The sequence below is a fragment of the Crassostrea angulata genome, chromosome 3 (assembly GCF_025612915.1).
Source record: "Crassostrea angulata isolate pt1a10 chromosome 3, ASM2561291v2, whole genome shotgun sequence".
NCBI lineage: Eukaryota > Metazoa > Mollusca > Bivalvia > Ostreida > Ostreidae > Magallana > Magallana angulata.
In genome coordinates this window covers 32,287,663-32,302,902 of record NC_069113.1, presented here as the reverse complement: position 1 = coordinate 32,302,902, position 15,240 = coordinate 32,287,663, and the positions used below count along the sequence as shown (strand labels likewise).

General features: G+C 34.6%; 1 pseudogene; it reads left to right on the top strand.

The window, feature by feature from the left end:
- The first annotated feature begins 247 nt into the window (after positions 1 to 247).
- On the top strand, positions 248 to 11,238 carry LOC128176844 (uncharacterized; annotated as a pseudogene).
- The last annotated feature ends 4,002 nt before the right edge of the window (positions 11,239 to 15,240 follow it).

Here is a 15,240-nt window from a genome sequence, read left to right as displayed (position 1 = left end):
GAGACTTTTCCCCTGTGTCTGAGGTCGGCTCACCATCGCATTCGCCCCTTAAACTCCTGTAGTTCCTGTTATTTCAGCCTAGGTAAGCTGACCCAAGCACCATGGCATCTGCCCAGGCGTCCCCGAGTCTTTGGGCCAGGCCATCCTTCCTTCATCTGGTGCCGCTGGTTCATTTGCGACTGTCTGTCGCTCCTGTGCTTCATTACTTTTTCGGCAACTAGATGACATTTCCGCAGCCAGTAGGGACATGGATCCTTATGCGTTTCTGGCAGCTGACCCTCGACTATATTTCGCTGGAGCCCCCTCTGCGATGTTTCCAAAAGGAGCAGCTCAAATTCTTCAGGAGGCCCGCTCCAGAGCTCGGAGATGCGGCCAAAGAACCCTCCACCATGTGCCCCTAGGATTCAGAGCGATCCAACGTGTGGAGAGGGTTAGTCTGCCAGACGGCACTACATATTTCCTATCTGCTACCTGGACAAAGGATCCACATTTCAAGATCACGAAAGAAGCCGCCACCCAGACGTCGGAGGAAGTATCCCAGAAACCAGCTCCTCGTCCATCCTGTGTGAAGAAAGGTATACAGTGTTCTACCAGACAAACATATGTATTTCAGGACTGGACTGTATGTAGTTATGCGTGTTATTTAGTTAAGTCATGACTAATGTATTGTATTCCTTGGGAGGTCTTTACATAAATTTTTAAGTTACTCAAACATAATATGTATGATGACTTTTTTGGAATGGATCATGTTTTAGTTGTCCAATTTAAATATATATTATTGTATGTCATTAATTCCTACTTCATTTTACCTTTCATTATTACGTCCTCACCTTGTTCTTGCATTCTTGTGTCATCATCAGTCATGTTTCTATGCATTTCTAGCAAAAGAAGTGCCATATTTATCATTATGTGCATGTATGTGTTCAAAAACAATGTGTTCAATATCGAGTATATATATTGTTTCCACATTTACATGTGGAATATTACAGATTATTTTATTGTTAAATGAAGATATGTTTTTTAAGAGGGGATAGTGTAAGAGTCCCCCCCCCCCCATTGTTTATATCATAAGTAATAATGATAAATATATCATTGTATGCCTTTCTTATCATGCTTGCATAGATTATAATACGTGTAATTCTTATATCTTATTAATACAGCATTTGTAAACATTTCAAGCATAATTATATGCGATGTGTAATGTGTCGCTAGGTTTTCTTAATCTCATTTGCAAACGAGACAACATTCATCTCCAATGATTTCCAGGCTGATGATACATTGTATATTAATAGCGTAAATACCTGTTGTTTTTAGCAGAAGACAAATCATGTGGTTTGCCCTTTTGGTAATGGAGAAATGGAAGAATCTACATGTATTTATATAGGGGGTAAGGTTATTTTAAGTATCGTCCTCGAGCCTGTTTGATTAATAATGGAAGTATTATCACTGTTGTTCTACTATATTTAAAATGTCTTACCTTTGTTTTTATTATAATACATGTTTGTATTCCGTTAGACGTCACGATATTTACATTATTTATCTGTTTATTCCTTAGCAGCACTCGGTAGCATCGTCCGCCATAGTTTGTCTCTACTTTCCTTTTTGGTTAGGTAAAGCCGAGTGCTCATGTCGGTTGTTGGAGTCTATAAACACCGTCGCTAGCGACGCGTTAGTTTCAGTTCGACTTTGCAGAACGCCGGCCGCGGTTAATAGAAATAGTACGCAAATACTCTGAATCACACTCCTATTCATATTGAATACTATAATTATATAACCAATTAAGCATATAACGGAATTCACTTTCATTGGATTCATACTTTTCATACAACTTTCTTCGTGACGTCTGACGTTCCCAACCTACTGTACAGATTTGTTGGTATTGATTATTTTGAAGTTGGTGCATATTGTTCAATGAATATTTAAACCTAAATAAATTATTGTTACCCTGGAATATTTCTTGTACTCTCACTGCCTCTGACTATGTAGAAGTATACTGACCAACTTTCCCAAAAAACTTTGGAATTTGATCATCATTGGTTAACTATTGAATATATTTCCTTCATTGGAATTTTACCAACTCATCAAGTCATAGCCTATACCTTGGCACGTTACAACCAGGATGATAAATGAACACTGTAAGAGTGATAACTAGGAGCCAAGCAGAGGAAATTAAATCAAATTCTGGGCTGTAAGATGTGAAGTTTCTAAAGCGTGGGGAACCAGCTGAAATTACTCTATAACAATTTTAAGATCCTATCATTGGTCCTATTCTGATAGCCAAGGAAAAGAAGATCGAACAGCCATTGCACTCAATATCTTACAGGTCTGGAGAATAGAAGGCATTGTAGCGGTACTGGGACAGATTGACAATCACGTCGGACATTCTGTACCGTAGATTGGAAAAAGGTTGCACGTCTTGCTCAAACAAGCTTGTCGTCCGGATGATCATTTACTTTTACCATGACATACCTCCCGCAGGACATCTATCTGGACGCTTAAAAGACATTAGGAAGAATAAAACAAGGATCCTACTGGCCGTCTATAAAAAAAACCCCAGTTTTAGAAAATTGTCATTTATGTGACAACTGTGCTGCTCGGAGGCAGTCAAAAAAGAAAAATCATGCTCGAATGGGGTCATATCCTGTAGTGAATGCAATGGAGATTGTAGTCTTCGACATTCTTTACCCCCCTTCCTTAAATCAAACAAGGTGATAAGTATATATAAGTAATGGTGGAGTGATTTTAAAAATGGACCAAAACTGTTGCCCACCCAGATCAAGAAGGCACTACAGTTGTTAAAGCTTTTGTTGAAACTAGATTTTGCCATTTTGGAAGCCCTCTGCAAATTCATATAGACCTGGATAGAAATTGTTCATCAAATTGTACAAAGAAATGTGCAATTTTCTTCAAATTGATAAAACAAGGCCCCGGGACCACGAACGTCTTGAGTCGAATTCAACGGTAGAAATTTCTCAAATCCCTGGAGTTTGACACAAGAAAGTGTGCCCCGAAAATAGAGTTTCACTCAAGTGGAGAAAAGTCTTTGAGTTTTCTCAAAACATCTGAGATTGCTAAGCACTTGTCTCAAGCGTTCAACTCAGCATTCAAAATGGCTGCCAGACGTATCCTTCTGTGGAATATTATGCGAGTTCCTAGGCAAACGGTAAGAGAACGTAGCAATTCTTTAGAGTATTTGTCCGAGGATGAAATTTTCCAGAGGTATCGCTTTGTATCCACCACGATCTTCTTCATTTGGGCTTAAATTTGGACACTCTCAGCCACCAGACGCAACGAAGATGTCCCTAACCACCACTTCTACAAGTTTTAGCAGCTTTTTGGTTTTGTGCTAATGGATCTTTCTACCAGGAATCAGGGATTCCCTTTGTGTATCCAAAATCAGCTGTTGGACGTGCTTATATTCGGTATAATATTCGTTCATTTTTACAATACAGGCGTCCCATGCAGACAATTTTTTAACGTCATCAAAATATAAAAATGACGTCACAATCGATGTATTTCATACAATGAAACAAAAAATGAAAGCAAATAAGATATAGAATTTTTTTTATTATTCATTAATTATTATTAAACTGCTTGTAAAAGAACTACTGGACTTTGTGATTACTAAGATTGAGTTGACCCTCAAGTGGGTCGTTACAGATGCTTGAAATTTTAACACACTCTATGTTTAAACGTTGCGCACGCTACCGGTGTTATTTCATTAAAACACGCAGTAGAGATGAACCAATAAGGTTTATATTAGAAAATAAACAAAAGGCCCATGAGGCCACATCGCTCACCTGAGCAACAATGACTTTATATGGGCGTTCAAAGGATATTGTACCATATGGCCCCTCGGTATAATAACAAAAAATAAATATTAAAAAGTATTCGAATTTTACACTTATTTTAGCATACACTTAATCTTTGACATTGTACCTTTATGTAATACCATTTTTACCAAAAATAAGAAATTCCTATGCAAGATATAAAAATAAACTTTTGGTAGGGGTACACTGTTAACTTCCAATTCCCTATATTTTCGTTAACGACTGTTGTTTTCCTAGCGTAGACTTTTTAACTTTACTCACTTTATTGATGAATACACTCAAATGGAAAATGTTGTCACAAGACATGTAAAAGAGTTATTATAGTCAATGTATTGACAGGCATATCACTGTATTTTACTAAGACCCACCCATTATTTTCATCTTTATTCAAAACAACAAATGGTTACAAACCAGGATGATTTCACTCTGCAATACTTTCTTAGGAATAGCGATAATGCCTTTATCCCCGTAAAGAAATTTGTCAGAACTATAAAACTATGAAAATTATTTTAACGGTATCGTTTTTATTTACTCGTGTCTGAAAAATTGTCAAAAATTATGTTGAATTCATATAATTCTGAATCATTGTTGAAAGAGGGGCCCCCAGAAAGTAGTTACAACATATCATTTTTCGTACAAGTATTTAACGTTTATCGAGACATTTCTAGTGTATGATTAACCAAAATTTCAGCGTCACTCACAGAATTATAAGCAAGATACAGAGCTCACAATTTTGCTAGATTTTCAGTTTGGTATTTCATATTCACCATCTAAAATGTAAAAAAAAAAATGGCCTCATATCTGTGTACAAAGCTTTGTATTTTGGATATAATTTGAAGCTTAACATTCAATTATGGTTCGTAAATAGAAATTGAAACATTTATAAACAGATGAGACATGCATTAAAACAAAGAGCACAATTTATTTTTCAAAATGAATCATACATAATTTATACCTAGTACATATTTCCGTCAGCGTTATTAAACTCTGTTTAAACTGAATAAACTCGAGAAAATGCTGAGCATATATCTCAACAAAACACATTACATTAATCAACCATTACGCAAAAGATCATACCGAATTACCAATACAATGAATATTGTATAATTTCAGTACTTTGGTAATACATCAGATTTTGCTTATTTGCACAGGTAAACAGTCAACTGTCTGATTTACCGAAGTCTATGTATAAATTACAAAACACAGGCGATAGTTCCCCAGGTTACAAAGCATAAATAATATGAGCCGGTCCTATGATATCGCGGTAGTTAAACCTTTTTGTCGAAAAATTTATCAATACGGATATTTCCAGAAACTGATGTTATTGCGAGATTCTCTATTATTACTTTCTACATTTTTTCAATTTTAATACATTTGTTTATCTATTTAAACTGTTTGAAATGTTGCACTACTGTTTCCCGTCTTCAAGCGAGAGAGTTGTATGGGATCGTGGTATACGGATTGGCGTGATCTAAGGTGGCCTAGTAGTGTCACATTGTGGGGAAAATATAAAGTTGTTTAACTGGACTTAAAATTAATGGATTATTATGGTATTTTAATTTAAAAAAAATGTTTTTAAAATGGTGATTATAGATAAAAATACTGATCAGCTGCAGAAAGTGATAAACATTACTGAATTTTTATTCAGTTTTTTTTTTCAATTATTTTCACAATGGGGACACTTTAAAGTGTCTCCCCGCCTCAACACTCGAACAGGAGTACAATACTGAAGGCCAGTCCAATGAGCACAAAAGTCACATTTGCCCCACTTCACAAACACAACACTTGTACAGGTCCTTTGGCTGTCATTCATGACAAATGCAGCATTTTTTTCTTCCTCTGCAATGCTGTCACCATCGCTTGTTTTTTGCCACTCATCCTCTGACAGATACCCGACGTGATTGGGACTTTTTCTTTTTCCGTGATTTTTCCCTTTTCATTCATTTTGCTGGTTTGCTGGATTCAGCGGCAGCACTAGATACTGGTACTTTTTTCTGTTGCTTTGCATCAATGGATTTCAGGATGTTTTTTTTGTGTTGTTATTTTTTATTATGTAAATGTAATGATCTTATGATGCATGTACACTTTTCCTTTAATTAATGCACATATATAGAATAACACTTGTGACATTTAGCAACTAATGAAGGAGTATGGTAGCGTACTTGTTATTGAATGTGTTGTGATTTGTATAAGACAAATGTAATCAAATTAAGTAGCATAGGTTTTGAGAACTGTCAAATAAAAGGAGAGTTCATGTAAAAATTACTGGTAAGCCATTTTATACTTTGCTTTTGTACAAAGATGCATTATCGGTACAAGTTATATCACATGAGTGGAAATGATATCCATCACCTCCCGAAAAATGTCGAGTCCAAATGATTCTGAATCTCTCCTTACCACAAAGAATCTGACATTTCATTGAGTTTTAAATGTTGGCCGTTTTCTGCTTCATCCCACATTTGGCACATTTTGGAAAAGTTGCTGCTGCATTAAACGATCTGATGCTCTTGTGACACGCAATACACACGTGAGTGATGGCACAGCTCACAGAATCAATGATTAGTTGTTTCTGATTTCTTGACACTTCTTCTGTTGGTGTGTAGAGACATTTTCCAATGTCGTCAATCTTTACTACAACAGCGTTTGGACTAGTTGTCAAAAATGTAGCAGTATCTAAATGGACTTGTTTTTCTCCGTGTGACCTTTTCTCCGAGAGACTTCAACTGCGCAGTATGATCGCGCCTGAACACTGCATAACAAATTAATGCTGCACAAACAAATATACGCAAGGTTGTAATTATTCAGCTAAATCCTTTACTCTTCAAACCTTACAGTATGAAAACAACAATCAGCAATGAATACTTTTGTTTAAGATCCGTGTAAACACTAAACTTCAGTTACTTCTTCACCGTCCACATAAAAAATGGCTGAAGTGAGCCTCGATTTCATTTATTTGGTACCCCACGCCCGATCGAAAAAAACAACCAAGTATTCCTTTTAAAGGAATGATCGGCAATTATGATATATAGATAGCTAGGAGTAATCAACATGATCGGTTTGATGTAAAATAATAAAAAAAAGTACTGTATTTTTACAAAATATAGAATATTTTGAATCTGTACACCATAATTTCATCATTATAAACCGTCAACAAATTTAATTTGAAATAAATTTTGGGAAAGCCGTTCGTAAACACCTTGTCTAGTTTTATAATTTTATAAACGCAATTATTAAATGTTAATGTTAATTCTTCTTCTTCAGAATACTGAGTAGGGCTCTTCAAAGAGCATTAACACGTATACAAAGAAAGAGTTGTATTAAAATAATTTAATGCGACTGAATAACATTAAATGCCATCAAAACGTGCTATTGAGGTCGCATTATAACGTAACCTTGTTTATAAATCAAGCCGTCTTCCTAGCTACTATTATGCAACATCAATAGATCGAAGTCAGTTCATGGAGCATCTTCTTATGATAGAGGTCAGTTCATCGAGGTCAACTGCATTACTGAATGAATCTTTCGATCGAAATTCTTACGCGCGAGACAAAAGGTGCATTCTTGAATTAACAGGTCGAACTGTATTTAATGTATGTTTCAATCTCTTAAGGTAAATGAATTGAAATAAAACTTAGTAAAATGTTATATAAAAACTAAACCAAAGCTTCAAGTTTTTATAAGAACTACTTACGGAAGCGAAATGTGTGCGCAAGTGAAAGCATTTGCCGGATGCCTTATATGGACACAACAGTGATCGGCCGAACAAAGGTAAACCTAATCTGTTGATATCATTTTGTACGGCCACAAACTAGACAAAATTGAATGCGCACTACATAAAGTTGCTTGCATATAAATGTAACTAATCACAGCTCTTATGGAATCTACAAGATTTTTAAATTTTAAAGGTTTTCTGATGTATTCTTATGTAAAATTTACTCATCCATTACACCCCCACTCTTGCCCAAGGGGTCATGATTTGAGCAAACTTGAATCTACAGTACCGATCAGACCAAACCTAACACCAGAGTAAACCCCAACTAAACCCTGGGTTTACTTTTTGAAAATTTGGGTCTACTCGGGGTTTACTTGGAAATTGCTTTTTTGGTCAACTGTGCGCGCTGAAGTGTGAAACAGACTCGTAATTTATCTTACAATCCTACTACCTGTAATTCCTGCCCCTTGTGTATTCCGAATACACAGTTAGCGTCTGTTTTCAGGGGTGTACTTCTGATCGGGGTTTACTCTTTGTGTCCACTCTAGTAAACCCAGAAAGTAAACCCAGAGTTAAGTTGTGGTTTACTTTCTGTTAGGTTGGGTCTGATCGGTACTGTTACACCACCTGAGGATACTTCACTATGAGTTTCATCTTTCCTGGCCAAGTGGTTCTATATATCCACTATATATTTTCCCACTTGTTGCAACTCTTGAAATTATTTCCTTTCCATCAGCAACATAACAAAACAGGCAGTAGCAAACACTTGTTTCTAATCTTCCGCTGAATCACTGAATTTGTGTTCATGATATCTCTGAAAATTATCGCTGTACAGAATTGAAGCAACTACAAAGTTCACACTTTCAAAGGACGAGGTACATGTATCAATCTACGTCACCATTATACATTGCCATGCTCTGCTTGATATAGATGGTGTCGAGAGTTCAGAGGGGAACCCAGAAATTGTCGCTGAACAATTCTGAACAACAGCATGACCCGTACTTCATCCACGAGGTTCGACAATCTATTGCCGATTACTTTTCTTCAATCTCCTACCGAGTAGAAAGCATGCATAAATTTACGGATGGATGTGCAGCCCAATATAACATCGACATTGCTTTGAGGATATCAGTAACTCTTGTAATGACTTTGGTTACAAGAATTTCACCCGAATTATTTTTGAGGCTGCACTTGCTAAAAATAATATTTTTTTAAGAGTACAACTGTCACATGTATCATATGTACAGTTTTTAACGGAGCATGACCTTTAACCTTTTTTAAAATGTATGTTAAAGGCACGTATCAGGCATGGGGTAATGCTAAATGTAATGGTAATGCATTGCAATGCATTACATGTTTTCAAAGTAATGCTAGTAATGTGTAATGCCACAAAATTAGCATTACAAGTAATGGTAATGTAATTCATTACTTTCCAAAACTGAGTGTAATGCTGGCATTACATGGCATTACTTTGCATTACCATGCTTATTTAAGCATGTTCACTTTAAAATAATTCATTACTTTCCAAAACTGAGTGTAATGCTGGCATTACTTTGCATTACCATGCTTATTTATGCATGTTCACTTTAAAATATTTGATGAATAAATGAATAGCTGAAACTGAATTTGATTAACTTTATTATAAAGAAGAAAGAAATAATTCTTGAAATAAAAATGTTTTAGTTGTATTATTAAAAAGTTTATAAAATTTCATTTTTAAATTGTTCATATTACTATAGATATAACAACGCAGTTTCATAACATTTTTATGAGTGTTGTTATTAAAAGTTTTAAATCATTTAATCAATTTACTCCAATTAGTTTGCACTTCAATAAAGATGTGTCAACAACACACTATGCCCCCAGGATAACCTGAAGTATCAAAACAATCTATTGTTATAAGAAGTGCTAAACATCCCAATCCCCTTCCCTATGCCATGTCCCAATAGAATAGAGGACAGACATGCACCTTTAAGGGCAAAATGAATGCACTGTCCATCCATGATGGAAATCTAAATCACTTCCAATAGTATAACCCATTTGAAAATACTCTCTCTCTCTCTCTCTCTCTCTCTCTGTTGTATATTAAGTACATTAGTTTGGACTGATAAAAAATACAAGATTCATGTATTTTTTTTCTATTTTAGCACTTTATCCTAAGATAAAGATTGTCAAACAATCTTTCAGTCCCAGCTTCCACTGCTCCTGTAGAACGTTTATTTAGTATAACTTGGAAGATTTTTAAACTAATAGGATGCAGCATTGTCTCAATTCTATTTCCACAAATGTTTGTGGAAATAGAATGGACACAAAACCTGTGGTTTGAGGCGATGAGGATGCAGTTAAAAGATGAACCTTTGATCATAAAGTGCAATCTTTTGTCTTAAAGTGTCCTCAGCATCAAGAAATCCGATTAAATTATATGGAGAAATATAACTGGGGAAAACCCTCTGTTTATAAATTAATACAATTAAGTGTCCAAAATTATAAAGATTTGTGTAATCTGGGGGAAATATCTCTATTTAGCTTTTAAATTAATAACCACAACATTATTCCATAAATTGTTTTCTATTATGCATGAATTCTGTGTCTCTATTTTATATCTGATATTGTATCATGCAAAATGTCTATAGATATCTGTTTACTTATGTAATATGTTGTTCATAATGCCACAAGATGATTATATATTGAGCGAATAAAGAATGACACTTGTATTATATTATAATTATATTAATTATAGTCATTGAAGTTGAACCTGATACTGAACATGAACCTGTAGATATGTTAAAGAGTGTTTTATAATTGAAACATTTGCAAAAACTCTTTATTAGCTTTACTTTTTTAAAACAAAGTAATGGTAATGGTAATGCATTACTTTACTCATGTGATGGTAATGTAATGCATTACTTCAAGAAAATCAAGTAATGGTAATGGTAATTTAATGCCCAAATTCATGAAGTAATGGTAATGTAATGCATTACTTTACAATGCAATTTGCCCCAAGCCTGGCACGTATCTAAATGAAACTGTTAAAGACTGCCCCTCTCTATTTTAAAAATCCTGCATTTGTGTTTTCAATCAATACTTTTTATAAACGCTTTTCTTTGCAGGGCCTCAAGATGCTACTGAAGGACTTCTAAAGAGACAGGCAGATATAGCAGTATTGCGCGGACAATTTCTCATTCAAAATGCGCGCGGTATGAATTTGCGATTTTAAATTTGACAAGGACCAAATCTGGTTTATTTCGTTTCCTTGACAGCATACCAAGAGTTGGTTATCTACAATTCAAACCAATTCCTACCATTAAGTCTGTTCACCACGTCATTGTCAATCAAACCTCTACTAATTATCACGCGTGAATTGTCTTGTTTTTGTGAAAAATATTGGTCACATATTTACGACGATTGCCTAAATATGAAACAAACTGGAAATTGTTAACAAATATTAGTGGTGATTTAACCATATATATAACAAGTGAAACGGTCGCTGCCGAGCCAGATGACAAAGACGATTCTATTGCTGAACTAATGTCTAAGGTACAAGTACAAGAGCATGACTATTATTTATTGAAAGTTCAGGAAACAGTCCATTCTTTGAAATTCAAGACCACAGAGTCTTAGGGCGCAACACTGCCAGCAGGAATTTCAAGCTTCTTTCAAAGAACTAGACTGAATTCACCTTTGTTTAAGCTATGAGGGATAAAAAAGTTTTATTCATATTTTTCAGTTTGCAATAATGATTCTAAATTTAAGTGACCATGATGGTCTGTTACTGGGAGATTCTGGGTATCAGTACCGTCCTTTTCTTATGACCCCGTTCATGCATCAACTCTGATGATCAAAGTGAAAGACGCTACATTAATGCGTTGTGTAGAACCAGTGCGCTGATAGAGAAAGTTTTGGATTCCTAAACAAAGAGATGTCAATGTTTAAATTTGCTACGTACAAACCCAGCAGTTGCTCTGCACAACTTTGGTATTGAAAGGAAAGAAATTCTGGAAACCCAGCAGAATGTTGTGCAGCAAGTTGCTAATGTTGACCCTCGTCCTACTGATGGATCTTTATTAGACTATTGGCAAATTACATCATATAAAGTCTCTTAAACTGTTTTACCTAAAAAAATTTCAAGGCGATAGATAGAACTTTTATCCGATAAATCAGATGGTCTGAATACATTGATGGTTATGTAAATTCAGAATACAAAAAATTAGGACTTGAAAAAAACCTTAAGTATAAAATTGGTAGTGAACATTAATTATATAATTATAACATTTCTTAGACCTACCCTTGAATATGCTTCAATTGTGTGGGATGGCTGAACATGAGGACTTAGCCAGACTATTTATCACATACTATTCCCAGCAAGCGGTAAGACAAATTATGAAACAATTACCAGTTTCATGTTTCTAAGTGTAGGTTAGATTTACAAAAAAATCATTTGTACCCAATGCTGTCAATCAGTGGAATTCACTAAATGTTGAAGCCAGAACAGCCACCTCAATTAATTTTTCAAACATGCTACGAATTAATTTTTCACTAATGCTACGAAACTCTCTATTTTTTTCTTTTGGTTTAATAGACGAATTAGTTTATAGACGAATCTTTGAGATTCAAATAATCTGTCTCTGTGTATATCAATATTATAGTATGTTTTCTTTTGTTCTTAAATTATATGTCCTCATGGTAATTATTGTTATATTTAAGGAGAAGAACTAACGAATTGTAAGAACTTGTTACTAATCCTTTTGAGCAATCAATAAAATTTGTTCAAAACAAAACAAATAATCGGAGTGGGTAGGTACATGGACATCACGCATTAATAAAGTTTCTTTAACAATTAGGGTAGATGGCTAGATGGATATCATGCATTTTTTTTTCAAATATGTATGAGAATGGAGAAGATTTGTAAGATTTAATACAGTTTAACAATACAATAGAGGGATTCATGGACATCATGCATTTAATTTTTCCTAAATATGTATGGGAAAAGAAAAGATTTTTCTTCATTTTAATACAGTTTTATGATATGGCGATAATGGCTCCGTCATAAGACCAGTAACCCTGCCCCGAGGGCCATGAATTTCACAATTTAGGTACAGGGGTTTATGAAGATCATGGCCATGCAAGGCCTTAGGGCGGGAATCTTTGTTCCAGAGGCCATGGATTTCACAATTTTAGTTGAGGTTTCATGGACATCATTACCATGCATTTAGTTATTTTCCTCATTTTCCTACAACTGTGGGAAGATTATTTTTAAAATGTGGCCTTTTTAGCATATTTGGCCTAGCCCAAGAGGCCCCGGGGGTGGTATGGTAATAAATATCGCAATTAAGTCAGAAATGCTTCAAATTAACAAAGGTAACAACTGGCCTTGTAATTTTTAACAATACGAATAGATTACACTGTAAGTGAATTATGCGATATTGTCTAGGAACGATGATCTAGGACAAACGAAGACAAATTGCAAAAAGTCACCTGGGGTTTCCAAACTGTTTTCACTGTCTTGAAGAATGCTCCAAAGACAGTTTTGGACTTTAGAAATTAGATTATGAAGAGAATCAATGATGGCGATTTTAATCATCGCAAAACAGCGGAATCGAGGAATTAAGAACTCATGTAAAATAAGGATTTTACTGCCCCCCCCCCCCCCAAAAAAAAACCAAACAAAACTGAATTCATTGTTCATGAAGTTTGGAAAATCCTCCCCCCTTCATTAGCTTAATGAGAATAAACAATAAAAAACCTCATGAATATCGACTGTATTTTTATTAAAATCAAATTGATTTTATATGAAAAAAAAATACTTTGTGAGCACAACTCGGGGTGTTAAGGAAGCATTTGGAATCTGAGTTACATGTAATTTCGTAAAATCACAAATCTTTGTTTTTATGTACATACTCAAATATATGTACATACTCAAATATTAAAGCAAGAAACGTAGACCAAACAGAAGTAAAAAAAAAATAGAGACAACTTTTTCAAAAGTTAGATTGTATTGCGTAGATTTATACGCTGATGACGTCATGACTAAAAGTTGAATATCGTGTAAGTTTGATCGGAAATTTTATGTAATGACATTGGATATCTTTCAATGCCTAAGTCTGAGGCAAATCTGGCTGACACGGACAACATTTTTGTCCTTCCATCCTATTTAGCAGTGTTACTTGGAAATGGAAACTATCATGACACATGGTTCTGTTGTCATAAATACCACATTTTTAATATTTTCAATGAATAAATTGATAATCTTTATATTAAAATATTTATTTTGTTTGTGTTTTAACATTATAGATTGTCTTATCTGCAGGTGCAATTCAGTCGCTTGATGTGGGTACTATAAATAAGTATTCCTACCAATAAATAAGAATGGGAACCATTGGGTCTTGTTAGAAGCCAACATTGCTGCCAAGAAAGTCCAGGTTTTTGACTCCTTGGGAAACCAGAACATGAAGTTCATCAAGCAGTGGAGATAGCTAATATTAAATTCGTTTAAACATTTGTGAATTTGATAAGTTTTATAGTTCTAACTCACTCAACATTATTTGAAGAATCCAATGCGGTTGATGTCCCTCTCACTCAGCCGTCCTTCTCATTTCAATGATTATATAATGGTAATTAAAAAGTGGTTTCTTAAAAAATATCCAGTAGATATCTACTGATTACCCGTGCTTTTCAACAATAGGAGGAAATAAATTCATTTATGCAATTATTTTTTCCCAGAACATTCATGACTGTCAGATCAAGAAAGATTCATGAATTTGAGGAGGGGGAACATATCTTCAAACAAGCAGATGGATGGAAACAGTTGTGGGGTTGTTTGTATTGATAATTAGATTTTTTTAATCACTCAATCAAATATCAAAGCACTAACTGTTGATTTTAGTTTTTGAAATTAAAATGTTTTGTTTTTAGTCTGTAAAGCTTTCAATTCATGGGAATTAATACAACATGAACACTGCAGTACACGTGCCTCTGAACCTTGATTAGGATAAATATACCTTTCTTTTCAGGCAAGTTTAACAATCAACAAATTATATATTTTAGGCCACCTGAGTCACTTTGGTGTCCAATTGCAATTTATGTTCCTTACACGTAAAAAGGGCAAAAACTGTTTACAAAAAACAAATGTAAGAAAACACCAATTCTTTTTTAAAGATGTCATGGCATTCAAAAGAAATAAACCACCACAGGCCCTTACTCATAAATGTTCAACATTATGAGACAATACGTTCTGGATTGTCTAATACGGTCAGCAGAGAAGCAACCTGCCAAAAGAACTTGTTGTAATATGCCAGGATGCAGCAGGCCCAAATATCATATGTGGTCTCAATGTACTGTTTGTGGTAGGTGGCTGCATTTTTCTTGCGCCAGTATTGCAGCGAAACATATTGAATATGTGTGCACCATTTGCCATGACCAATGCGATTACTGATACAGCTTCTTTCAGTGCACTGAATAATGAAAGTTTTAATGTAATTTTAATAAAATTTGTGTAGACAAAATTTGTGCCACGTCTTTTTTTTAACATTATGTATAGACTGATAAAAACTTTGTTTTCCTTCTATTTTTTAAAATTTCTATAACTAAAATGTGAGCTTAATTAAACGATTTAAGGATACATGATTAGGAATAAGTTCTAACTGTTTTACTAGGTGAATAAATAAGGCACAATGTTAAAAAAAATATGCTTAGATAATC